We start from the raw sequence: 15,641 nt of genomic DNA, 5'->3' as shown, positions 1-15,641 counted from the left end.
TGGTGTAACCTCTTAATAGTTGTACGTTGAGATTGCGTAGTCTTCACCGTATGTACAGTAATTACGGATACGGCTATTGTATAAACTGTCTGTGTCACTTCATAGGACGAACCTATTGCCCAAAATGTCAGAAAGAGAGCGAGGACAACGATTAAGTGTGTGGCAGAGAGGTTCGGTGGGGTGTGATATGTCTGTAACTTTAAAAAGGGAGTGCCAACTTGAAGAGAGACTATCACTTTCTGCATATCAATTCATTCCTGGCTTGTTTTCGATCTGGGCAGGGATGAGTGGGTGATATGGAGAATGGCCACCGTTGGCATCCCTCTGTGCAGGCGCGATCGAAGATATGTGAGGAGGAGTGCAGAAGGACTGCTGGAGAGAAGACAGGACTGAGATAGAAAGCAGGGTAGGAGGTGACACACAGAGGAGTTACTGAAAGAGTTGACGGGGAGTTATGAGCAACCCCCTGGCCTCGGGTTCATGGTCTTTAAGAGGTTCACTGAAAGCTTTTACATTTAGCTTTTAGATGGAGGCTGGAGTTTGGAAGCATTGAAGGAAAGAGAGAGAGAGAAATGAACAGATGGAGTGGGTTGAGGGCTGAGCCTGTGTACAGTGTGACTATCAGCATGTGGGTACAGTATGGTACAGTTGAAACAATATCTCACCAGCACCTGACTGGCACTGGACACACACACAGAAGCCCTCACACAGACCTAGAGTGCAAACAACTTCCAACACAAGCAATCAGGCTTCAAAGTGACAGTATTACTTGACAAAAAAAAAAATAATAATAATGGTAGAAAGAAAGGTAGGCCATATTTTCATAATTTGTGTGTGCAGATCTATGTTTATTAGGGGTGTAACGGTTCACAAAATTCACGGTTCGGTTCGATACGATACACTGATGTCACAGTTCGGTTCGGTTCGGTTCGATACGTTTTAGATACAGCAAAATGTAAAAACATCTCAACTTTTCAGAATGCCGCAAGCGCACCGCGGGTCATGTGACAAGAACTAACCAATCAGCTTCATCCTTTCCCGTAACAACGTTGAGAGCTCAGCCAAGATGAAGGAACAGCTGATCATAGTTGTATATGGATTGCAATTTTGAAATAAATTTAGTAGCAGAGCTACTGCAAGCGATTTTTAGAGCTGCAAATCCATTTATCCTTCGCTGAAATTTCCGCGTCTCATGGAGAGAGCACGTCATTGTTGCTTAGCAAAGACAGACGCCTCATGAGCGCTTCTGCCCGAGCGCTTTGGAAAGGAGAAGAAAGACGTGCTTAGCGTTTTCCACGCGTTTTTAGGAGCGATATGTGAACGGCCCCTAAGGCGCTCGCTCACTCAGCACGCGCTGAAGGCTCGTTGCAAAATGTCGAATGCCTTTAACAGACCAGAAATATAAGATCCTAAAATAACCAACAGGTCTGGTGTTTGGGTTGGATTCCCTGTAAGCTATAGTTTCTAAATGCTGCAGGGATAGTTTGCTGCGTGCATGTTTCTCCTTTTTTTCGTCTTTTCCCAGATAGTACTGACGCATATATCCCAGATATTCCCGCTGGTGTTTTTTTTTTTTTTTTTTTTATTCCCGCTGGTGTACCCTGTCATGTTGCAGATGCGACATACCGTTGTTTTTTTATCCACCACTCTCTTGCCATCACCATTATAGCTTAAAGGGAATCCAAAGTGCACCCAAACACCAGACCTGTTGGTTATTGGAGGATCTTCTCATTTCTAGTCTGTTAAACGCATTGGCTATTTTGCAACGAGCCTTCAGCGCGTACTGAGTGAGCGCCTGCTGAGTAGCCTAACATAAACATATAAGATGGTGTTTTTTTCTTCTTCGGGAGTGTCAGGGGCGTTGCCTGTTACGTTGTTTGGGTTATTGGGCTACCTTGTTGAACGCATATCATTATATTTCTCTCTCTCTCTTTTTTTTTTTTTTCAAATATAATTAATTACTCCAACGAACCGTTCGGTATACATAATGCGTACCGCGTACCGAACCGAAAGCGTCGTACCGAACGGTTCAATACGAATACGCGTATCGTTACACCCCTAATGTTTATATATGTGTGTGTGTGTGTGTGCGTGTGTGGTGCACCTGCCCAACTAAATCAGAGCAATCTTCAAGAATCAGCTAAAAACACATCTCTTCCATCTTTACCTGACCCTCTAACTCTAGCACTCTCCATTCTAATTCTGTTCTTTAAAAAAAACATGCCTCTTTTAGACTTGCACTCTATTCATTTACTAACTGATTGTTTTCTTTGAGAAAAAAAAAACTATCACTAGTTTTCTCTATTCTTTTTTCTATTCTGTGTTTTCCTTTTATTTATTATAGAATAAAAAAAATATTGCTACATGACATGTACTATGTTAAACTAACAGACTTGTTGTAGCACTTGCATATCATCATTTTTTTTTATCTTGTTTACTTCCATTGTCCTCATTTGTTAGTAATTTATGAATAAAAGCGTCTGCTGAATTACTAAATGTAAATGTAAATATATATATATAGTACAGACCAAAAGTTTGGACACACCTTCTCATTCAGAGAGTTTTCTTTATTTTCATGACTATGAAAATTGTAGAGTCACACTGAAGGCATCAAGGGCTATTTGACCAAGAAGGAGAGAGAGTGATGGGGTGCTGCGCCGGATGACCTGGCCTCCACAGTCACCGGACCTGAACCCAATCGAGATGGTTTAGGGGTGAGCTGGACCGCAGACAGAAGGCAAAAGGGCCAACAAGTGTTAAGCATCTCTCGGGGAACTCCTTCAAGACTGTTGGAAGACCATTTCAGGTGACTACCTCTTGAAGCTCATCAAGAGAAAGCCAAGAGTGTGCAAAGCAGTAATCAAAGCAAAAGGTGGCTACTTTGAAGAACCTACAATATGACATATTTTCAGTTGTTTCACACTTTTTTGTTATGTATATAATTCCACATGTGTTAATTCATAGTTTTGATGCCTTCAGTGTGAATCTACAATTTTCATAGTCATGAAAATAAAGAAAACTCTTTGAATGAGAAGGTGTGTCCAAACTTTTGGTGTGTATTGTATATATATATATATAAATACTTGCAATATACCTGTATATACAGTGCCCTTCATAAATATTGGAACAGAAAAGACAAAATTGCTCTGTTTACTGTGGAGCCAAGAAATCTGTAAATATGATTAAAAGATGAATATGAGACAAAACTACAGAATGTGACTTTGTCACATTTTATTATTGGGTGTTTCAATACAAATCTTTTACCAGTTAAGAAGATCAGCACTTTTAGAGTTTCATCTCCATCTGATGTGAGCAGAAGTTTGGAGCAGTTGCCTCAGAGGTCTTTCTAAGTGTTCAGCTGTGTCCTGTTGCATTCATTCTTCAGATATAAAAAGCAGGGAATGTGTCGTATCAGTTAAATTCATTGCTTCTGCATTCTCAGTCTCGCATTCGATGACGACACACACAAACCAGGATGAAGACGAGGAGGCTGACTTTGAGAGAAAAGCAAGCATTTTGGCTGCCAACAGAACAGAGGAAGTCAATTAGAGCTACTGCAAAAACAAAGGGCATGGAGAAATCAAAAGTTTGGAAACTACCAGCGAGATCAGCAACCAACAACAACCTGATCGGCTGAGAAAAATGACAGTAGTTGATCACAGAAAAATCATGAAAGCTGTGAAAATGAACCCTAAAATACACGGAAAACTGGGGTGATGTTCTGTCTATCTACAATCCGCAGGAGACTTTGACACAGAATTACAGAAGCTACAGCAAGATGCAAACCTCTGACAAGTACCAAAAACAGAAAGGCAATATTACAGTTAAAAGCCAGTAGAGTTTTATGGACAGCTGAGACAAAGATCAACCTCATCTAAATGATGAGAAAGCAAAAGTGTGGAGAGAAAAAAGGGAACTTCAAATGATCCAAGCATTCAGCCTCATGTGTAAAGTGCGGTGGAGGTGGTGTCATGGCATGGGCATGCAAGGCTGTCTCTGGAATCTTCAATAATGGCCGTAGCAGGATGAATTTAGAAGGGTACAAAATCATCTTGGCTACCAATATTAAAAAAAATACCAACAGAGTCATCAGGAAGCACTACATATTGCATCAGGACAATGACCCCAATCACCCGCCAGTTCAGTCAAGGACTTTATCAGAGCAAAAAAATGTAAAGTCTTAGATTGCCCAAGTCAATCTCCACATTTAAATCAAGAGTCTGGTGATGTCTGCAGGTCGCAGACTCACTGCTCTGATTGCATGCAAGGATCTGCAACAAAATAATGGCTTTTAATCTTTTACATCAGCCTTAAATTCAACTGTTCCAACACTTCTGCTCACGTCAGATAGTGGGATGAACTCTGAAAGTGCTGTCCTTTTTATTTGGTAAAACATATACAGTATGTGTCAGACAATGTATGAAACAGCTAATAATAAAATGTGTTATTCCTTAGTTTTGTCTCATATTCATCTTTTAAAGAGCCACACAGATGGGAAATCAAAAATTACCTGTATTACAGTGTATGATGTAGCTGTCCATCAGTGTAAACAATGTGCAAAGTAATTAAACCTAAAAGTACACGATTTATAAAGTTATTGGCTTCTAAAGTAAGGAGTCGACTCTGAATCGCTGAAACGAGTTGTTATAGATTTCAAATCTTTTGTCCATCTCTATGTACGTCTCCAGGACACTTTGCATAATAATCTCCGCCTACCGTCTTGGGAGAAACTGACCTCTGACCTGCCCCACCCCCCACACAGACGCTCTGGTTGGTGTGATAGCATCATGTCGAGGAGACAGTGTGTTTTTAATTGTAAAGGCAAGTTTGTTTTATTTTCACTGCCAAAGAATGAAGATCAGAAGAACCAATGGCTAAAATTTATTTTTACCACAATACCAGAGCAGTACAACAAATCCCTTTTGTTGTGTTCACAACATTTCACTGATGACTGCTTTTCTAATCTCGGTGAGTACAGCGGGATTTTCAAAGCGTTTGGCTATAAAAGAGGGTTCATTACCAACTTTATTTAGAACAACGAGCATCTCCGAATCACAAAGCGAAGTATGATTATGAAGTTATGTGTTTGTTTTCTCCCGAGAGCCTTATCAGTATGTGTGCTGTCTGCAGCCTGTCTGCGCTGATCTTCATTTACAAAAAGGTCATTAAAATGAAGTGTAACCAGTGCTGCTAACAGATATTTTGTGATAAAGTAATCCATATGAAAACAACGCGATGTCTGTTTTTCATGTCTCCCTTCATTCTAATGTGACCACGCCCCCACGCTGAACGCGCTTTTCAGATTCAAACTGAACACACAGAAGAAAAAGCAGCGAGACTGTTCAAGTTTTTTATTTTACTGTTTGCTTCGCGATGAGAGGAATAATTCACCCCAAAAAGATGCTAACGCATTGTTTACCATGAAGTTGTGTGCGGAACAACCAATTAAAAAACTGACTATGTCAGTTGACCGATCAGAACACAGTATGCCACCGAAAGGTGGGGTTTAAGGAAACTGAATCTTTTGAACAGCTTCGCACGAACCGTTTGGGGATCTCTGAGAATTGAGGTAATTTTAAAATGATATTTTGACAAAATGACAATGTTTTTTAACCTTGGATGGATTTAAACCTATTGTACAGGACTTATAAACAGTGATAGGAAGCTTAGAATTTTCATCTTACTGGCTCTTTAATCATATTTGCAAATGTCTTGACTCCACAGAAAACAGAGTAATTTTAATTTTTACTGTTCCAATAATTATGGAGGGCACTTTATGTATATATTACATGCTAAACATATAGTATTAACCTCTGCCCTCTTAAGTTCTCCATTTTTACTGAATGTTTTGTGGCGAAATTTAGCCGTGTACAGGCTTGGTCTAGTGTCCTTTTTTATTACAAAATATTTAATCTGCCATGTTGCAAAGTGAACAGTTTTAACAGATGGTAACACAAAAAAGGCACTTCCTTTACTGTGTAAGTAATACCAACATTTGCAGGCTCACTAAACTCAAAATGATTTAAAATAATTCATTTAACTAACATAATTCATTTACTTTTGTTGATTTCTGTGGATTAATTTGCTCTCTCCTGTAGCAAATAAATTTATGCAGGAATTTCTTGCATTGTGAATGTTGAACTTGCAATATTAGTATTTTATTGCAAGTGTCATACCTGAAATCCTACAGCACTGTTCAGGCTTTCATTTCCATGGTTTTCAACCCGGGGCAGCCAAGGGCAATCTAGGAGAGTGATCTACTGTAGTTCAGTACACTCACACGTTCACTCAGTGCACTTACTAATATATGTCACTGTGCGGACTCGATTGTGAGCCTGTGTGTGCTTGCTTGGTTGTTTCCCACTTGCACACCTGTACAGAAGTGAGAACAAGCCCACAAACTGTGGTAGTGCATTGACAACACGAGCGCAATACTAGCCTGAATCTCTCTTACACTGACCTTATAGTCGAGCGCTGCTTTAATGCCACTATCACATTAAGATTCCCCCAAAACACTTCAACTTAGATGAAAGGAGACACATTGCTCTGGGCTGTACATGCACACCTGCAGCATCTGGGTTTGGAGCTGTAAAGCATGAAGGCAGCATTTCTGATGGCGTTTATCAGAGCTGCTGCACATGATTCATGAAATCACCGGCCATATGACTCATGGACTGGCAGAGACACTGTTGGACAAACAACCACACTGAGTCACTAACACAGTAACGACTCATCTAACTCACTGAAACGTATACCATCTAAGTATCAGCATAACTGTCTACTGACTTCACACATTCACAAATATATCAGCGCAGAGACTGAATGACAGTGAGTGATATAATGACTGAAGGAGCTGTGAATCATTTCAACTGCTTGTAAATCATTCTGGAGTCCAGTATACACTCATTAAGAAGCATAAACATATGAGTTGTGTCCCAAGTGACATACTTTACACAGTGCATTTATGCTATGTATTTAACTGTCTAGTCTAGTGTATGAATTTTACATGTATTTATCATACAATTTTGAAATCTGATAAAGGACTCTATATGATGAAAACTGCAACAGTTGAGTGCATGTGTCCAAGTGTCCAAAATTCCAAAATCTGTTTTGTAAAGTTTTCAGTGTGACCATGCTATGGTATTTATACTACAAAATAGCATAGAATAATGCACAAAGGCAAGTGGGGACACAACTAAGGTTTTTGAGGATTTTTACTATTTACATAAGGATTTTTACATGCTTTTTAATAACTTTCACCGGCCCCACCTAAAATAAAATGTATTATTATTATTTTATTTTCATATTGCAAATTATGAATTACATTTTTGTGGCATGCTAGCCTGAATGCACTGTAAGTTGCTTTGGATAAAAGCCTCTGCTAAATGCATACATTTTATATTATTATTTTTATTTTTTACTAATATATATATATAGCTCACTGTGGATTCTGTGTCAAATGTTCATTACCTCTGCAAATCCTTGAATGATGCATTGAGATAGCATTGCCTCACCTTTTACTATTCCGAGCAAACAGTGCCTAAATATAGACGTGATCTCAGACAAAACAACCTGGCTTTTGCCATTTGTTTTATATTCTAGCTGTGGCTAGTTATGCACTAGGCCCAGCTTACACTGGTTTGATTTGGAAAACATTATGCTTGGGTGTTTTGTTGAGATTCCCTTCGAGGTGAACATTGGGAAGCTGAATGACTAATTCTGTTCAATATGGCTGCCAAGTGTGTGCACTGTATCACTCACTGTGCATGTCTACATATTAGTCTGGCTAGTTCCTATATCCAGTTCTGGCCGTTGCTCAGGCAACCGCCAACCTCTCACTTACAGTGCCCATTGCACATACAAACAGCACATAGAAGATCTGTAGATCTGGATCCTAACTACAGGACGACATTATTGTGTTATTGCAGTGGATCAACTTGTTCTGCCCAGTCTTCGGCTGTGTGACGTTTGAGCTCCATTCAAGATTGGCACAATGTTGTGAAGGTTTGTTCGATGGATGAACTTCAGACAGCCTTCAAATCAAGCCTCTGTAACTGGTTTCCCGCCAAATTGTGCTTGTAATACTGTTTACAGCAGGAGAATGGCCGTGTGTGGCCTGACCTGCCGTTGTGTTTTGCATCGACCCAGTCCATCCCCCTAGTCCCTCTCTTCTGGTCCTGGGGCAGTGAAAGGATAAAGTTGGTTAAATCTTCTGAACACAGAGCTGAAGGATGGGGATACTGTGTTGACACGAGAGCATGGATGCCAGAGTATTGTACACAAAGCCGTGGTGTCAGTTAGATGGGCTCTGCTGTGAATGGAAACCACTAGTGGGACAGCTTTCGATAACCGACAACCAATGGCTTACTTGAACGATATATGTATTAAACTTACCTTGCCATTCAATTTGGGTCAGTTAGATAGGTAAAGGTATACAGTGATACATTATTTTTAAATAGGCATTTGTTTGTAATAAAAAACTTTTGTAAAACACTCATAAAACATCTTACTGAGAGGACATATATTTAAATATTTTAGAAAATTACAGCAAAAGTTATTACATGGCACTGTTTAGTTTTAAAACAAAACTTTATGTTCTCATCTTGCATATTGCTATTTGGAAATATTGTTTAAAATATCATTTTTAGGTATTTTTTTAGGTAGGTAATTTCAGTGTCTAACCATAAAAATCATATAGGCCTATATATTTTTTTCAGTTATATGTGACATCTGTGCCTCCCCACTAATGAAAAACATATTAAACCGGCATTGAAGAATTTTAGCAATGAAAGAAAATGGCACACTTCAACTTTAAAGAGTGAGTGCAGGGTGTCCTGTAATGTATGCGTTCTTACCTTTTTAGACAGTCTATGGTTCATACATTGAACTCCGCTTTTCTCTGACCTCTGACCCTCCCACCATCACCTCCTTCACTCAGTAGCTTGTTTAAGTGTTTTCCTGACTTTTACCATGTCTTCTGTCCTCTTTTATCTGCCTCTTCTACTCCAACTTTCTTTCTTTCTTTCTTTCTTTCTTTTTTTCTTTCTTTTTTCTTTCAGTGACTACATAATCAAGGAGAAGACAGTCCTCCTGCAGAAAAAAGACAATGAAGGTTTTGGCTTTGTGCTGAGAGGAGCCAAGGGTAAGTGCAGGGTGCATAATATCTTTTTTTAATTATTTTTTTATATATTAATTTCTGTTTCAGCATTTCATTAACCACAAAGTTAGATCACAGATTTGTCATTATGCAGTAAATAGACGCTTATTAACAGGATCATATATCACATACAATTTTGTCACTTTTCTTTTTCTTTTTTTTTTTTGGCAAATACGTTTTATTGAAAGATAAAGATTTTGAAGATGTATTTGTTACATATTTCGTCAAAATCAAAAAAAGAAAAGAGAGAGAAATAAAAACATCACAAACCATCCCTTACTAGAACTGTTTGCGTTAAATTGTAAAATGAAATAAACATTTTATTAATATTAACGAATGATGCTTTAGTCCGTAGAGTCTCCATCAGGATAACAGAGTTTTGTCAAACTGCTCAAATTTGCCCTTCAGGCAGTACCTAATTTGTTCCAAATGTAAAGTAGAAATCATCTCTCCAAGCCATATAGCTTACATGAAAAACACTCAATTTTCTTCCAGAACAACAGTAGTAACTTCTTGGCTGTAATTAAACTGTATGCAAGCAGTTTGTGTTGTGCTCCTGATAATGAATGCATATGTTCAGAAAGCCCCAGAATTAAAAGTGCCATTTTGCACCCTAAAAATATCTGTTTTTGTTATTAATGTAAATGGCTTGGGGTGACAAAAAAGAATGATATTACCCAAAAAAAGACAGTGCCCCAAAAACAACTGGCAAAAATGACTCTCTTTTAATAAATCGACCCCCTGAAAGTCATTGAATAATTCACACACTGCATAAGAGGGCACATTCACTCTCTTACACACACATTTACACTGATGCGTTCAAGAGCAGGAATGGGAGGAACATATGACACATTCTTTTATCACTGCTCATCTTTTCTTTGTCATTTTCTCGTGTTTTCTCATAATTGTCAACCTCAATAGAACATTCTGGACAGGCACGCTACACTGATTATATAAATGTCCTCTCTTTGTAGCTCAGACCCCTATAGAAGAGTTCACTCCCACCCAGCTTTCCAGCACTGCAGTACCTTGAGTCTGTCGACGAGGGAGGCGTGCTTGGAGAGCTGGGTCTGCGAATGGGAGACTTCCTTATCGAGGTGTCTGCAGAACTGCATCATGGAACTTATGTTCTGTTCTCCCCTCCTTTATCATTACTTTCAAATTCTCTCTAGAACTGTCCTCATTACTCAAGGCCTCTCTGTATCTTCCTGTTTATTGCTTCTTTCTCTTCTCCAGGTAAATGGTCAGAATGTGGTTAAGGTGGGACACAGGCGAGGTGGTCAATATGATCAGGCAGGCGGCAAACAGCCTCATGGTCAAGTTGTCATGGTTACCCGGAACCCTGATATGGAGGAAGGGGTCGCGAAAGAAAAGTAAGAGATACAAACTCACACAGCAGATACAACAGTGAAGTGTTGCATGAATGATTATATTGGACACCGCTAACACACACACTCTCTCTCTCTATCTCTCTCTCTCTCTCTCTCTCTCCCCCTCTCCCTCTCCCTCTCTCTCTCTCTACACAGTCCCACAGCAGAGTAAAGGCTGAGCACACCGGCTATCGCTCTGCGCTCCAAATCATGACATCAGAACTGGAAGAGATGGGTAAGATGTCGGAAATGAGAGGACAGAATGGGGGGGGGGGTGAGTGCAGTGTTTCCAACCTTTTTTGATCCCCTACAGCCCCTCGACAAGGGGTCAATTGCCCCTTAATCAGCACAAACCATATTTTTTCAATTGAATTCATATGCTGGATATGATGTTACATATAGTGGACACAGAAATGCTGCCTCTATAGAGGTGTTTCTATGTAGTACATGCTCCACTGTTGAAAAAGCTTGTGCTCATCAGGAATATTTTTTAAAGAATGCCATATGCTTGTCAAGGTGCATTTATTTGATCAAAATACAGTAAAACATTAAGCATTATGACATTTTAAAATAGCTGTTTCTGTTTTCTATATCTTTCAAAAACGAATTAAACGAAGGTGGATTTTCAGCATCATTATTCAGTGTCACATGGTCCTTCAGAAATCACTCCAATACACTGATTTGCTGCTCAAGAAACATTTCTTATTATTATCAGTGTTGAAAACACTTTGCTGTCATACATCTTGTTTGTAAATAAAGTTAAGGAATCAAGCATAATGTTGTGCTGCTTAATATTTTTGAGTAAAACATTTATAAATTTTTTCAGGGCCCTTTAATGAATAGGTACAAGAGAACAGCATTTATATAAAATGGAAATATTTGGTTAAAATTATTTGTCTTACTGTCATTTTTGATCAATGTAATTCATCTTTCTGAAAGAAAGTATAAAAAAAAAGATAAACAATATGGAACAGTAGTGTATTTAGAATTATAACATACAACTGAATCATGATGAATAATCTTTAACAATAATTTTATTCTATTAGCAGCACTTAAATTTAAGGAGTCATTTCTATCATATGGGTTCAGCAAAAAGCTAATTTTTTAAAGTACTTTCTGCTTATGTAACCCCTGGGGTTTGCATACCCTGGGCTGGGAATCACTGCACTTGAGGACAGAACCAGAGAGAGGACAGCGAGGAGAGAAATTCAAGAGAGGATGAAAGAGCCGAATAGAAAAGTTTGAATGGTCAGAAGGGAGAGGAGAGAGTGAATGGGTCATACACTGAAAGAAGTAGAAAGGATGGAGGGAAGTGTTTGAACTGGATGACATAGAGATAGAGATGAAGAGGAAGAGAAAGAGAGAGACAGCATTAAGAATGTTCTTTTGCTGTTCTTTCAGAAGTTCCACAGTCACTACCAGCACCCCCACTACAGGTAACCCCCCAAAAACTGTCCCCTCCCAACCCTTATATCCCCTGCCTTCCACCTTACCCCTCAATCCTACACCTGCAACCCCTGTTAGCTTTAACCCTAAACCTCAATCTGAGCCACCTCCCTTGTAGTCACACACCTCTGGCTGTCAGAGAAACAGGTTTCTGAGTGCTGTGTGTGTTACTGTAGTATTGCAGCATTGCTAGAGAGGCACATTATGTGCTGGTTCAAGGTGTCACCATCACTGACAATCATTTAGTTTACCAGTCAGGCTTATATCACATCAAGAGAATCAAACTAGATTATTTCCACGCCCCACCACAAAGACAAACACTGCTTATTGTTATCTGTATCCAAACCCATGTATATACCTTCCCCTATTCAACCTTTAAAACTAAAATCACCTCTGTAGTCCATTGAGGCATGCTTTCCCTTCTCCGTTCTCCCTTCTCTTTAGCCCAAGCAATATTCTCAGAGCTCCGAGTCCCTAGTGGCATTGTGTCTACTGTAAATGCTCAATGCTCTCATCAGCCCAGTTCCCATAATTCAGTAGTCGGGGTTAGTGTGAGGGTAATGCAATTCAGTAATAGTGAGTGCTGATTACAGCACTCAATCAGATTGGCTGGCTTCTACGCAGGTTCTGGAAATCAGGGTGAACAGGTTTGAATCATAAACAGTCATGTTTACAATGAACACTTCCAAGCAAGAGCTAGATGTAACAAGTTCATGCTACCTGAATTTATAAATTTGTTCTACGCTTATAATTAGCATGTACTGACATCCTTGTGCATTGTGTATGTTCAGTTACAGCTGGACAGTCTATCTTTTATGATAAGTTAAATAGGCCAGTATATATTCACTACTGTTCAGATGTTTGGGGTCAGTAATATCAAAGGGGTCCAATGTGATCACAATTCATCAAATGGGAATGTAATGATTCTTTACATTTTTACAAAGACATTATATTTTCAAATAAATGCTGTAAAATGTGTCCCACTTTCCACAAAACATATGAAGCAGTACCATTGTTTTCAGCATTAGTAATAATGAGAAATGTTCACCGAGCCACCCAAATCAGCGTATTAGAATGTTTTCTTAATGATCATGTGAGGTTGAAGTAATTGCTGCAAAAATACTGCATAGCTAAATTAACATTTATATATGAAAATATATTGTAAATATAAAAGTTATTTAAAATTACACATTTTGTCCACAATATTGATGTTTTTACTGTATTTCTGAGACAAAAAAATGCTGCATTGGTAGCATGAGTGAATTATTTCAAAAACATTTTACAAAATCTTACTGACCCCCAAATTTTTTGAAAGGTAATTGTCATTAACTGATAATGATCACAAATACATTATTACTACATGTTTGTAGAAAGTGTTAGGAACGTTTCTGCTGCTGTGTAGACTCATGTTATATTGGCCAATTATATATTATTGTAGATAATTAATATATATCAATATTAATATATAATATTAACAGTAATAGTCATTGACCAAAAAGTATTTATCTATGCTTCATAGTATTTTTTTTCACAGGTGTATTGTTGATGACTTTAAAAACCATTTACAGGAGTTTTTTGTTTTGAATGAACTACTAATTTGTTTCATACCAGTTTTATTATTATTGCATGAACGGATCATGAGGTTTACCAATCCTTAAACATAAACGAATAAAAGGCAAAGTATAGCAATGTTTTTTTTTTTTACATGTAGTAAACGTGGTCCCTTCCTGTGGGTGTTTTTTTTATCCAGAATAAGCTGCTGTGTAGAACAGACTTACTGCCAAAAGTCCAGAGACTAATGTAGGGCACTAGAGTAATGCATGTCTGCTGTTACATTTAATGCTGTTTAAGTTAATACTCCATTATGATAATTGGATCAGAGTGCTTTTAATGTGTTACTGTTGTATCTTCTCAGTTTACTGAAGGTGTCTCAGGTGTTTAATGTGTGCAGGTATTATGTTATTTCATACCCTGTGTCTATTCAAATGCAGCAATTTAATGTGAGTGAAGAACTCTCACCTTTTCAGACGTATTCACCTCTCCACCTGGTGCCATGTCCCACCTCACTGGCTGCCATGCTCTAAAGATAGCCGAAATTGCTCTAGCATGAATGTTTTGCTGTACTGGTACCTTATAATACAGGCAGCAACATCTAAATGTATGAAAGAAAGACAGAAACAACTCTAGGAATACAAAAGGGCTAATGATTAATTTTAACAGGCAAGCAGATCAACCCATCCTATAATCCCACTAGAATCCTTCAGCTTTATATGCATACAGAAACACATATACAATCCCTACACACTCACTTGTGGCTGTTATGAACTTCTCCTGCACAATATTGTCACATGGTTGTTTTTTAGTTGACTGACTGAAACCCTAACTAACCGGTCTAATAACCTCCTTAATCTTTCTGTCTGTCCTGACATTCCATACACAGTGGACAGAGGTAAGAGACACTTCAGTTTCACTTTAAGTTTTTGCTAAAGTTGTGTGTGTTCATGATTGGGAATGCATTTTGTGTGCATCCTGAAAAGAGTGCTTTTTCTGTTTGTTTGTTTGTTGTTTGTTTGTTTGTGCCTGACCTAAATAAAAGTGTTCAACTTCTTGCTACTTGTTAGTTGATATAGTATTACTACAGGCTGATGGTGTTCCAACTTACATTGACTCTCTGTTTGCTTGATCACAGCCTCTGCCCCATGGAAAAAAAAATCAGGTAAAGCTCTTTGTCCGCTTAGTCTGTCTTGTATGAGACACTTGACCTGATGGCTCTGCAAATATTTCTTATGGGATGAAACCTGTCTATCTGTTACAGAGTTTGAGTCTTCACAAGCTACAGAGAAAAAGAGGACAGTTTATCAGATGGCTCTGAGTAAGAGATTCATTGGTGTTATACAGAGGGACTGTCATGCATCTAGTCATACTTAGTTAAAAAATCAAGGGATAGTTCACCCTAAAAAAAATTATTCTTTCATCAGTTATTCAGTTATGCAATTAAAAATTCTATTACTGAGCACCAAATAGATATTAGGCGGAATGAAAAAAAAAAGAAACATCATAAAATAGTCCTAGTCCAAATCTTTTCAACCATACTCCAAGTGATTTAAAGCCATATGATAATTTTGTGTGATGTTTAGGCTGATATTTAGTTTTATTATTCATTGAAAATCTTGCTTGACAAGTATAACCCCAGTTTACTTTAATTGTATGCAAAATTTAATTAATTAATTCTCTCTCTTTAATTCTACGGTAGATAAACTGGATGAGATTTTAGCAGCGGCACAGCAGACCATCAGTACCAATGAGGCCCCAGGGACTCGGATTCAGGGGTAAAAAGAGAACGGGGCAGAGGTTTTTATAATGAGGTGAGTTTACATCTATTTGTGAGATGATTGAAGTAGTTATTAAAGATGGCTAAGATCATAATGATTATGAGATCAAATTTATCAGATGATACTCAATATTTTCTGAGCTATATTTTTTGCGGAAAAAGTTTAGCAATATCACATTCTTTTAAAAATTGTTTTATAAATTATTTCTCTCCATGTATTTTAGCAGCCAGGTTTGACCAATCGGCAATGGGAATGACATCATCTGGAGCAGGCTAGGCTATGACCGTGGTCAATTTGTGTCTGGCCACGGCCCCCCGCACGGTATGCTGCGACAGA

General features: G+C 38.3%; 1 pseudogene; it reads left to right on the top strand.

The window, feature by feature from the left end:
* LOC113070381 (SH3 and multiple ankyrin repeat domains protein 1-like) overlaps positions 1-15,338 on the top strand; it is a 62,575-nt pseudogene extending 47,237 nt beyond the window's left edge.
* The last annotated feature ends 303 nt before the right edge of the window (positions 15,339-15,641 follow it).

This window comes from Carassius auratus, unplaced genomic scaffold (genome assembly GCF_003368295.1).
Source record: "Carassius auratus strain Wakin unplaced genomic scaffold, ASM336829v1 scaf_tig00003808, whole genome shotgun sequence".
Taxonomy (NCBI): domain Eukaryota; kingdom Metazoa; phylum Chordata; class Actinopteri; order Cypriniformes; family Cyprinidae; genus Carassius; species Carassius auratus.
This window is presented reverse-complemented; position numbering and strand designations above follow the sequence as displayed.